The sequence below is a fragment of the Melospiza melodia genome, chromosome 16, assembly GCF_035770615.1.
Source record: "Melospiza melodia melodia isolate bMelMel2 chromosome 16, bMelMel2.pri, whole genome shotgun sequence".
NCBI classification, from domain to species: Eukaryota; Metazoa; Chordata; class Aves; order Passeriformes; family Passerellidae; genus Melospiza; species Melospiza melodia.
This window is the reverse complement of record NC_086209.1, coordinates 1,871,933-1,883,549: the sequence shown is the minus strand read 5'-3', so window position 1 is coordinate 1,883,549 and position 11,617 is coordinate 1,871,933.

The following is an 11,617-nucleotide window of genomic DNA, read 5'->3' as shown; positions in this document are numbered from 1 at the left end:
GAGGGTGTGGAGTTGCTGGAGAGAGTGCAGAGGAGGAACCAGGATGCTCAGGGGGATGGAGCAGCTGTGCTGGGAGGAAAGGCTGAGGGAATTGGGATGGAGCAGCCTGGACAGGAGAAGCTTTGGGGTGACCTCAGTGTGGCCTTGCAGGGCCTGAAGGAGCCAACTGGAAACACGGAGAGAGACAATTTACAATGGGGGGAGGGACAGGACACAGGGGAGGGTTGGATGGGATATTGGGAATTAGGAATTGTTCCCTGGGAGGGTGGGCAGGCCCTGGCACAGGTGCCCAGAGCAGCTGTGGCTGCCCCTGGATCCCTGGCAGCGCCCAAGGCCAGGCTGGACACTGGGACACCCTGGGACAGTGGGAGGTGTCCCTGCCATGGCAGGGGTGGCACTGGATGGGCTTTGGGGTCCCTTCCAACCCAAACCATTGTGGGATTTTTATGGCTTCCAGTCTGTATTATGTGTGTCAGCAAGCAGAGGCTGTGAAGCAAAATTGCCATTATCAAACTTTCCTTCCAAACATGCAGGATCACATGCAGGTGCAGTCTGTCCCTGTCAGAACACTCAACAGGAGCTCCCCACGACTTCAAAGAGTTCCCTGGAGCACTCTCATCAAACTCCTTATCTCCCTCTCTCTGCTTCCCTGGCTTTTCCTGCTGCAGCTCCTCATTTTGCTGACCTGAGATTGGTTTTGGCTCTGGGAGAGATAAGGAGAGATCTTCTGTTGCTTATCCTGGAGAAGGGAGAGGGAGGGAAGAGAGAGGATTACAAGTGCTTTTCTAGGTGGGGTTAAGGTGACCAAAACCTCCATTCCCCTCTTACAGGGATTGCAAAGGGAACTTGCTCAGGAGGATTGACCAAGGAATTCCTTTCAGTGCTGCCCTTGGAACGTGGGGGAAGCCTTGGTCCAGACACACCTCCAGAGAGGAAAAAGGGTGGCTTGGATGTAATTACCAGAAATAGGTAAGAGGAAAAATGGATGAAAGCAGGTCAGAAACGACCCTGCATGTCCAGGGAGCAAAAAGGCTCAGGGGGCACTGCAGGGGTGTGCAGGAGGTGTCCAGGGCCGGGCTGGGAGCAAGCTGGGACAGTGGAAGGTGTCCCTGCCCATGGGGTGGAACAGGAGGGGCTTTGAGCTCCCTTCCAAGCCACAGCATTCCACGGTTCAGTGAGGTTTGGGAGCAGTGTGCCACGTGCACCCTGCAAGCACTGGGGGATCCCAGACACAGGATCCAGGCCTCGCTGCAGGGCTCCAGCTCAGCGTTTCGGGGAGCTGTGGAAGGGGTGTTTTCTGTGCCAGTACACCCAGTTACCCCCATGTGCTGGTGGCAGGGAGCACAGGACATTCCCACAGCCCCAGCCGGGGCGGGCTGGGCTGGCTCTGCTTCCCGGGAGAATTCTCTCCCGGTTTCGCTGTGCTTGTGCAAGCCCCGGGCCGGTGCCAGGCCCACGGGGGAGAGTGGTGCAACCCTGCCCTGTCAGGGCAGGGGGAAGAGCAGCTTGTTTGCCTCAGAGCCTTGTTTGCAGGGAGCTGGCCGAGCTGCTGAGGATAAATCAGCATCTCCTGCTTGCGCCACAGCGGCTTTGGGTGTTGCGGTGGCACCGCGGTGTCCCCGCCACAGCGCTGCCTCTGCCGTGGCCCAGCTCTGCTGACAGCACCACTTTGTGTTGTGCTGGCACTCCCGAGCCCCAGGAGGGTGCAGGTGTGTCCCTGAGCACGGGCAGGTTGCTGTATTCCTGCAGGGAATCCTTGGGACACACAATGCCCTGCTGCCACCTGCTATTAGGAAGGTGAGGCCTGGCGTTCTGGCAGAGCTCTGCAGTGACACCTCATGAAAAACCAGTTGGATTCCCTTGTAACAAATGGGTGTAGTGGTTTTACACCCTGCGACTCATCACGGCTGGGCTTGGGGCTGGTGGCACCTCTGCAAAGCCCTGGGCACTGCAGGGATCCTGCCCTGCCCTCCCCCTCAGCATCAGGGAGGGGCTGCGCAGAGTGCAGGAAATGTTCCAGGGCAGCTCTGGGCTCTGGAGTGGGCTTGGTGGATTCCTCACCGCCAGAAAATACATACCAGAAAATGTTACAGGATGTTGCTGTAGCTGTTCAAACACAGGCTGGGCTGTGAGGCTCTCTGGGCAGGAATCACCTTTGCCATAGGAATGATTTGGTAAAACCCCCTTGCCATGGAATTAGCTGCCTGCATTTCCAGGCTGGAGCAGGTTCCCTGCAGACAGCCCTGTTCCTGCAGGAATGAGCTGTGGGGTTACAGCTCTTGGCACCCAGCTGCCCTGGACGTGGCAGAACAAGGATCAGTCAGTGCCAGCTGTGGGGCATCCTCATGAGAAAAGGTCTTTGTGCTTTCCTGGGAGAGCAGATCCCATGAAAATCCATTTCCTGGTGAAGTCAGATACTCCAGGCTGAAATTTACTTGGTAACAAGAATGTTTTTAACCGAAACTGGGGGAAAGACTCTGTTTTCTTGCTCTCCCATGCTGCAGGAGTGTGTGTGTGTCCCTGGAGAAGCTGGGGGGGATTCAGGACCTTGCTCCTGCTCTGGGCTCAGGCACAGCTTTACCTGAGCCTTGGCTCATGGCTGAGGAGGGGGCCAGGCCTGCAGGGTGGGGGTTCAAGCCAGATCCTCTTGGTTTTAATCAGATACGTTGGGAAAATGGAAAAATTCCCCTCTTGGATTCTGCTCAGGTCGGGTGAGTACAAAGGGCTTTTTGTGTTGCTGACTTCAGCACGCTCAGGTTTCCTCCAGAGGTGTGCAGGGCTCCTGTGCTGCTCCAGGTGGGGCTGCTCCTGCCGGGGAGACCAGACTGGTGTCTTTCCTGGAGCATCCTGAATTTGGCAGTGATGAATCCCACTGTGAGCAGCTCCCTAGCAGAAATCCAGAGCCCATCCCTGAGCCTGTGGCAGAAGCTGTCAGCTCCTTCAGGCCCTGCAAGGCCACACTGAGCTCACCCCAAAGCTTCTTTTCTCCAGGTGAACAATCCCAGCTCTCCCAGCTGAGCTGCTCCATCCTCTGCCCATCCTGGAGCTTCCTCTGGGCTCTCTGAGCAGCTCCAGGTCCCTCCTGTGGTGGCCCAGGGCTGGGGTCTCACTGAGGGGCAGAACCCAAATCTCTTTGCTGCTGCCCACACTGCGGGGATGCATCTCCTGAGCCAGCAGTGACCCCTGGGTGCTGCTCCGGCAGCTCCTCATCCTCTCAGTGTTTGATGCTGACGTGCTCATCACAAATACCTTTTATTTTTGCCTGGTTTTTGAACACTCGGCGTGGAACGGTGTGTTCCCACCGGGAGAAGCAGAGCCTGGGTGTCCGTGCGGTGCCGGTGTACCTGCAGGGCTGGCCGGGCTGGGCTGGGCTGGGCTGTTACTCACGGCTGTTTCAGGGAGAGCCGGGACAAACCTTCAGCAAACGCTGCCGTGACTCAGGGCCTACCGAGAACAAAGCTGCTCTGTCAGCTGCAGCCCTGGAGCAGGGGATGCTGCCCAGGAAGGGTCTGGGCTGTGTTTTGCAGCCCGCTTTGAACCATTCCGGTTCCCTGAGCCGGACCCCGAGCCCGCCCCGCCGGGAGGGAGCTCGGGGCGCGGCCCTGGGAGCAGCCCCGCTTATCTGAGCCGGGATCAGCGCAGCCACCGAGCCCGGCTCAGCTCAGCCCGGCTGCTGCTGAGCCCCAGCAGATCCCAGGGCAAGATCTGGGGCGGCAGGAACGCCGTAATGCCTGAAAATCCCTGATGTCATCCTCACTGTGCTGCTGGGAGCCAGGGCTGGGCCATCGGCCCTGTTCCAGCACATCCCCATGGCATAGAGTGGGATGGGGATGGGGATTGGGATGGGATGGGATGGGGATGGGATGGGGATGGGGATGGGGATGGGGATGGGGATGGGGATGGGGATGGGATGGGGATGGGATGGGGATGGGAATGGGGATGGGGATGGGATGGGGATGGGATGGGGATGGGATGGGGATGGGGATGGGGATGGGGATGGGGATGGGATGGGGATGGGGATGGGGATGGGGATGGGATGGGGATGGGGATGGGGATGGGGATGGGATGGGGATGGGGATGGGGATGGGGATGGGATGGGGATGGGGATGGGGATGGGATGGGATGGGGATGGGATGGGGATGGGATGGGATGGGGATGGGGATGGGGATGGGGATGGGGATGGGGATGGGGATGGGATGGGATGGGATGGGATGGGATGGGATGGGATGGGATGGGATGGGATGGGATGGGATGGGATGGGGATGGGATGGGGATGGGATGGGATGGGATGGGATGGGGATGGGGATGGGATGGGATGGGGATGGGGATGGGGATGGGATGGGGATGGGAATGGGGATGGGGATGGGATGTTTGCCCATCATCCTACAGCAGGAGCTCTCATTTCCAGCTGCTACAGGCTTAGCATTACCTGTGCTTGAACTGGGGACAGGGGATCCTGGTGGGGGCTTGGTTGGGGCTTCATCACCTCCAGGGCTGGAGGAGACCACGGAGCTGCTCCCAAGGCCTGGAGCCGGGCTGGGAGAGCTGGGGGTGCTCTCCTGGACAGAGGAAGCTCCAGGGAGAGCCCAGAGCCCTGCCAGGGCCTGAAGGGCTCCAGGAGAGCTGGGGAGGGACTGGGGACAAGGATGGAGGGACAGGACACAGGGAATGGCTCCCAGTGCCAGAGGGCAGGGATGGATGGGATATTGGGAATTGGGAATTGTTCCCTGGCAGGGTGGGCAGGCCCTGGCACAGGGTGCCCACCCTGGATCCCTGGCAGTGCCCAAGGCCAGGCTGGACATTGGGACACCCTGGGACAGTGGGAGGTGTCCCTGCCATGGCAGGGGTGGCACTGGGTGGGCTTTAAGGTCCCTTCCCACCCAATCCAAATTGTGGGATTCTCTGGTTCTTCCCACGCTGTGGCAGTGCCAGGCTGATGTCCTGACTCCTCAGCAGAGCTCCAAAGCCCCAGCCCCACTGCCAGGCTCTGGGGATGTGCAGAACGGGAGTCCCAGGCTGTGGCTGTGCCAGGCTCTGGCTGTGCCAGGCTGTGCCCACGGCCGGCCCTGGGGACCGTGCGGTGACGGGAGCAATTAGAAAGGGAAATCAAATGAGGACGAGCGGAATGCCCGGCCATTTCCTGTGGGATTATCACACCTGTGGGCCTTGGTAATGAGTTCCAAGGAGACAATCAGTGTCGAGGGCTAATTACAGCCCCGCTGCTCCCTGATGCCGCCCGGGCACCACTGCTCCCAAGCGGCTCCGAGCAGCATCGGGGGTCCCGCTCCCCCTGCCTGGGGCAGAGCTCGCTCCGAGCAGAAATTCCGTGGGGTGAGAGCTGGGGGGCTGCTCGGGGCTGTGCCAGGCCCCACGGGGCCGGGGACCGTGGCATTGGCTGGGGAATGCCAGGAATGCAGAGCGGAGCCTGCAGGGAGGGGAGCCCGTGCCGCCGAACGGAGAAACCTGTTTGATTCCCCTGCAGGGCCAAACACACCCAAGTCTCCTCCTCAAAACAAGGCTTGGCTTCCCGGGGCCGGCCCTCCCGGCAGGTGGGGGCTCAGGTGTGCCACAGCCGTGCCAGGCCCGCCGGGACGGGGACAGGGACAGGGACAGCTCCGAGCCGGGAACCGCAGGTGGGACCGGGGACGGGAACGGGGCTGGTCAGGGGGGGAGAACAGAGGGCTGCCCTGCCCTGCCCTGCCCTGCCGTGCCAGGGACACCCAGACACCCAAACCCTCCTGCCCCGTGCAGCTGGAGCTGTTCGGGGGTGTCTCGGATCTGCAGGGGCTCTGCAGGGACGGGTGGGGCTCTGCAGGCACCGGCTGGGGCTGAGGTTTGGCTCTCCCCGGGGCTTTGTTGCACCTGTCTGATCTCAGATTCCCTCGCTGCCCACGGCTCCACATGCTCCCAAAGCCCTTTTCCCCCTGGATTTCCGCCCCGGGACGGGTCTGGGTGTGGGCAGGGTCGGGAAAACTCCGGGGAATTCAATCCTGTGACCCCGAGAGCCTCCGCAGCGCTTTGGGGATCCCCAGCTCCTCCTGCCTCCCCTGCCAGGGCTCCCGGGAGACGCAGGGGCTGCAGGCAGAGATTTGTGCCTCTCTGCTGCTCTGCCTTGTTTTGTTTCTGCCCGAATCGGTGAAATCAGCACCCTGGGAAGGAGTGGCAGAGCTGGCACGGAGGACAGAGCACCTCCCTCTGTCCTTGCTTCATCCAGGGAATGTCATCCCCATTTCCCCGTCCCTGCCCTGCTCAGGACAGACCCCACAGAGGAGGATGAGCTGTGCTCACCTGGGCAGGGATGTCCTTCCTCCTCAGCTGGACCTAGAGGTTTTCTTTAGGATATTTTATTACTTTTATTAGAAACTCAGTTTATTTTATTCATCCAGCCAATGACTCAGTATATTTCTTCCCAAAAAAATGTACCAGGACTTAAGTGGAAGTCCCAATTTCCACAAATGGCAGATTTTAGCTTTCTTTTACAAAAAAAAAAAAGTTGTGTTTTACGGCAAAACTTTGTGGTGTCTGTGTGACGTCGTGTGGCTTCAAGGAGCTTTTGTCCTGCTCTGTCTGTGGGTCGGTGACACAAACACAAAGCTCCACCTTTGAAACAAAACCCATTTTCCTTCCTTTTTCCTTTCATCTTTGAACATCAAGGCTCAAGGTCAGCGATGTGTGGGTGTGGCGAACGTCCTGCACATCCTTCCTTTCAAACCCAGAAATTAGCTGAGCAATTAGGAATTAATTCCATGTAATTAGAGCAATGAAACTGCACACCCAGGATGGTGAAAATGACCCGGGAATTTCTGGCAGTGGCAGGGGGAGCTGTGCCAGGGTGGTCCTGCATGGGCAAGGCTCAGGAAATTCGTGCCACCCTTCCCTGCCCTCAGCAGCTCCAGGCTGTGCCAGCTTCAGCAGGATCTGATGGTTTTGTGGGATGTGTGGTTGTGAGAGAATGAAAGGAAATTCTAACTGGGCATTTGCAGCTTTTCACACATTGTGAGGTCTGGGCAGGGCTCCCCCCTCCAGCTGCAGGTTTCCATCCCTTTTTCCCAAGTCTGGGGGAAAAGAGACTTTCACTGTGCTCAGGTGATGGAGGGAAGATCCCAAGGGAATGTGGTGCTGGGATGAGGCTCCTCAGAGCCCCCAGGCTCTGCTGCAGCCACAGGGGGATCAGGACAGAGCTTCAGGACAGACACCACAGGAATTTCCCCGTGGAAAGGGTGCCCAGGGAGGCCTGGAGTGCCCATCCCTGGAGGTGGGGATGGGGCACAGGTTGGATTTGGTGATCCCAGAGCTCTTGTCCAGCCTCAGGGACTCTGGGATTGATTGGGAGTGCTTCTGGCTCATGAACCAGGCAGGCGTGAGCTGTTGCGTTGCACAATCCCAGAAGGGTGGATTTAATGTTTGATTGAAGGTTGCCTGGACTGTTTCAATTATTGAATTCCTGATTGTTTATAGCTTGGCTTCAGAAATCTCCTGGTGCTTCTTAAATATCCCCAATGTTTATGGAACAGCATCAGTGTTAAACAGTCACTGCCTGGAAAAAGGGAAAGGCAGCAATAAAAAGCTGGTCCTTCAGAGCAGCTGAGCATTGTCTAAAATCTGGAATCCCAGACTGGGCTGGGTTGGGAGGGACCTTGGAACCCACCCAGTGCCATGACAGGGACACCTCCCACTGTCCCAGGCTGCTCCAGTGTCCAGCCTGGCCTTGGGCACTGCCAGGGATGCAGGGGCAGCCACAGCTGCTCTGGGCACCTGTGCCAGGGCCTCAGACTGGGTCTGGACCTTCAGAGGCTCCCTCAGAACCTCCCCCTCCAAAGAGAGCCCCTGTGTGCAGGAGGTGCTCTGGGACCCTCAGGTGCAGGCTGTGAGCTCCCAATGCAGCCTGAGGTGCAATTCCCATTGTCCCTGGTGCCCCCAGGAGCAGACAGCAGGACAGGAATGTCCATCCCTGCCCCAGGAACGGGGTGGGCTTCAAGTCTGAGCTCAGGGAGGAACTAAATCCAGCTTTAAATTACTGACTTAAAAATGGCACAGCCACTGGCCCAGGGGCTGCTCCAGCAGGGGCTGGGGATGGTCTGGAAGGAGTAGGGGTGGGTCTGGCAGGGGTTGGGGTGGGTCTGGCAGGGTTTAAGGTGGGTAGGGTTCCTTCCAGCTCCTGCTGTCCCCTCTCAGCCATCAGGTGTCAGGTGACATCATTGCAGAGCAGGGACAGGGTTTGCATTGTGGGCTCGGCTGGTGCGCGGAAATTCGAGTCTGTGCCCTCTCGGGAGGTGCCTGCTGGGCCAGGTAACCCGTGCCAAAGGAAAAGGAAAAGCCTTCTCCACCTGCTCCCCTTCCCGGGGGTGTCCAAAAGCTGGGCTCCAGCTGCTGAGGGCCACCAGATTGGTGCTGGAACCCTGGGGGCTGAGAATTTCAAAATTTCTGTGCTGCCAGGCACTGACCCCCAGGAGAACACTGCATTGACCTGAGGCTGTGGAGAAGGCTTCCAAAATTTAATGATAAAATTGAGATTATAAATTTGAATAAAAGTGTGTAGTATCACATAGTAGAAAACTTAATGCTTTAGAATATAATAATATAATTATATATATATATATAACAAATTTGAAGTTTTAAAGCAGTAGCTAGTCCTTCTTCACCTTCTTCATGCGTTTAAGAAGCATTGTGTAATTAGATAAAAAGTCCACATTACAAACCACAAGTACTTAGCTATTAAGTTAAAAATAAAAATAATTGTAGTGTAATTTCTAAATTAGACAGTTTATCCTTAAAAAGCCTAATAGAAAGAAAAATACAACTCAATCTTTTTAGTTTGTTAGTAAAGTACTATAAAACTCACAACTTATAGATATATATGTATATAAATGTAGTATATATATAAGTAATATAAACAGTATGTATAAAATAATATAAATAAAGTAATATAAATAATAAAGTAATATAATAATAAATATAATAATAAAATAAATAATAAACATAATAAATATAATAAATATAATAAATATAAATACTTTGAAATAATAAAATAGTAAACATCTAAGTTAATAATAAACATTTAAGTCCAAACAAAAAATACCATCTCACACATTTAATCCCAACCTTAAAAAAATAAAAAGGAAAATTAAAAAGCAGCACAAGATCCCCCCTTGCCCATGGAGTGGGGACCTGGCCTGGAGCTGGGCCTGGAGGCCAAAACTCTCAGCAGGCTCGAGGAGGCTCAAAGGAAGGAGGTTCAAACCTCTTGCAGGCTTTAAATACATTTTAATTGGAGGCTCGTGAAGGTCAGAGCAGGCATCAATTATCCCCAGAGCAGGAGGTTTTTCCGCGTGACTGCGCTGGGTGCTGCTCGCAGCCTCCGGCTCAGCAGCCAAGGCCTCCATCAGCGCCCAGGCCTGGGGAAACGAGGCTGTGCTGGCACCAGGGGCAGGGGGAGCACGGCAGGGATCCCTGGAGAGCTCCAGCACGGGCTCAGCTGCTGGGAGCAGGGCCTGGAGCTGCTGCTGGGCCACCTCGGGTGGCACCTGGGTCCCCACAGAGCTGGGATCACCGCGGGCAGGACAGGATCACTTCAGAGCTGGGACCATCAGTGATGGCCCGTGGGTTTGGGCTGAGGGAAGTAACCCTGGTGAGGGCACAGGTTGGCATCTGTGGATGTCCTTTGTGTGAGGAACGCAGAGTTTCACCCCTTCTCCAGGAGTCACAGAGCCACTGAGGCTGGAAGGGCCCTTCAGGGTCCTCCAGTGCCACCGAGGCCTTGCAGGGACAGGGAGGGCAGCAGAGGGACCTGGGGGTTCCTGTCCCAAAGGGAGCTGAGACAGTTCCTGTCCCAAAAGGAACTGGGATCAGCATGGGAGAGTGAGGTGGGGCTTGGGGCATCCCATCCCAGGGCCAGGAAGCCAAACACGGGGAGCAGGACCGCTGGAAGCTGGGCCTGGCTACAGGAACACTTCAGGGGTCTCAGGGCGCCCAGTGCTCCCAGGAGAGCTGGATTTATGGGATCAAAGCAACTCCATTCACTGTTCCTAGGGTGTCACCCTGATTTTTTAAGATTTTCTAAGCCTTCTGTTGTTTACATTCTTGTAATGAACTTTCTCACACACTTTCTGTAAATAACTCATTGTTTTGCATTCTTTTATGGAAGGAGAGAAATTTGATAGACTGTTAGTTTGTCCAGTGTCATTGGAGAGGTGGCACTGTCACCCTCCAATCCACTATCACTATTAGAAAACTATAAATGTTAGAGTCAGGAAATAAACTGCCCTTTTGTTCACCTTGAGAGCAGCAGTGTGTGCCCTCGTGTTGTTTTGTGTCCTATAGAGACACCAGGGCGTTCTTTCTGTCCCCAGAGCTGGATTCAGCTCATGCCCAAGGCACACAAGGTGCTGTTAGTCTCAAAGGGGCCATTACCCCAGGTGCCCACAAACTGCAGGCTGAACTCTTGTTTTTAACATTTCCAAGGCCCAGCTGCGCCATCCCAAAGGAGGGTGGAAAGCAGGGAAGGGGAGCTGCCATCAGCTTTGAAAGAACAGCGAGCGTTTCATCTCCTGCAGGGTAATTAGAGCTGTTCAAGTGCTTTCCGTGGAAAGCAGATCCTTTCCAATTAAGGACTGCACTGCTGATTTCAGGCACTTGCAGAATTTATTGGGGAAGAGTTGGTGTGGCTGTGCCTGCACTCCTGAGGGACAGGATGGGACAGGATGGCTGGGCAGGGACAGGGACAGGTCACCCCCCCAGGGCAGGGCAGCCCCACAGCCTCGGGCACAGCTGGAGGTGCCCCCTGGTTCATCCAGGGGCTGTGATCCATAGGGAACACTCCCTGCCGGGGATGGGAGAGGAGTTTGGGGCGCTGGAGCTGCTCCAGAACTCCGGGGCATGGAAAGAGCTGAGGCAGGGCAGGGACCCCAGGGAGAGCTGGGCTGGGCTCTGCCCCTGAGCTGGGCTGGGCTCTGCCCCTGAGCCCCTGAACACTGGCATCCAAACAAGGTTCCAGCTCCCTTTTCCTTATTAAATAGCCTGGAATTGCTTTCCTCATTAAATAGTTTGGAATGGCTTTCCTCATGGGATGAGGAGCTTCAGCGTGTCCTCAGTGGGACACTGCAGCCAGGCTTGGTCCTAAAGCAGGGGATCAAGATGACCTCAAGCCTGGCTCTCAGAAAAGCTGCCCATGAGCCCCAGGACTTCCCAGAGGTGGGAACAAACTGTGAGTGCTGTCTGGGCGGTGTTCCATGCCTTTGGAAATGGGATCCTGTGTTACCTAGCACGGCTTTAAGCAGCAGCCCCGTTTGCAGTGTGCAGTTTGGGGACACAGTTCAATGGGATTTTGCTGCTGTGCAGAGAGGACGTTTATCTCCTGTGCCAGGTGGCTCGTGTTGGATGCTTCGTCAGTGGGAATGAACCATTTTTATGGATCTCCTGCTGCCTGGGACATCCCAGTGCCCCATCCCAGAGGCTGGTATCCAAAGCTGAGCACCAGTTGCGTTTATCCAGCACACAGGATGAGGGATTTAATGTACCAGGGACATGAGCTGGACCATGAATCACAGGTTATTCCAAATACCAGAATGAATACTGGAATATCAGCTGCCTGTTGCATATTTGGATGGCACAGGGGTGG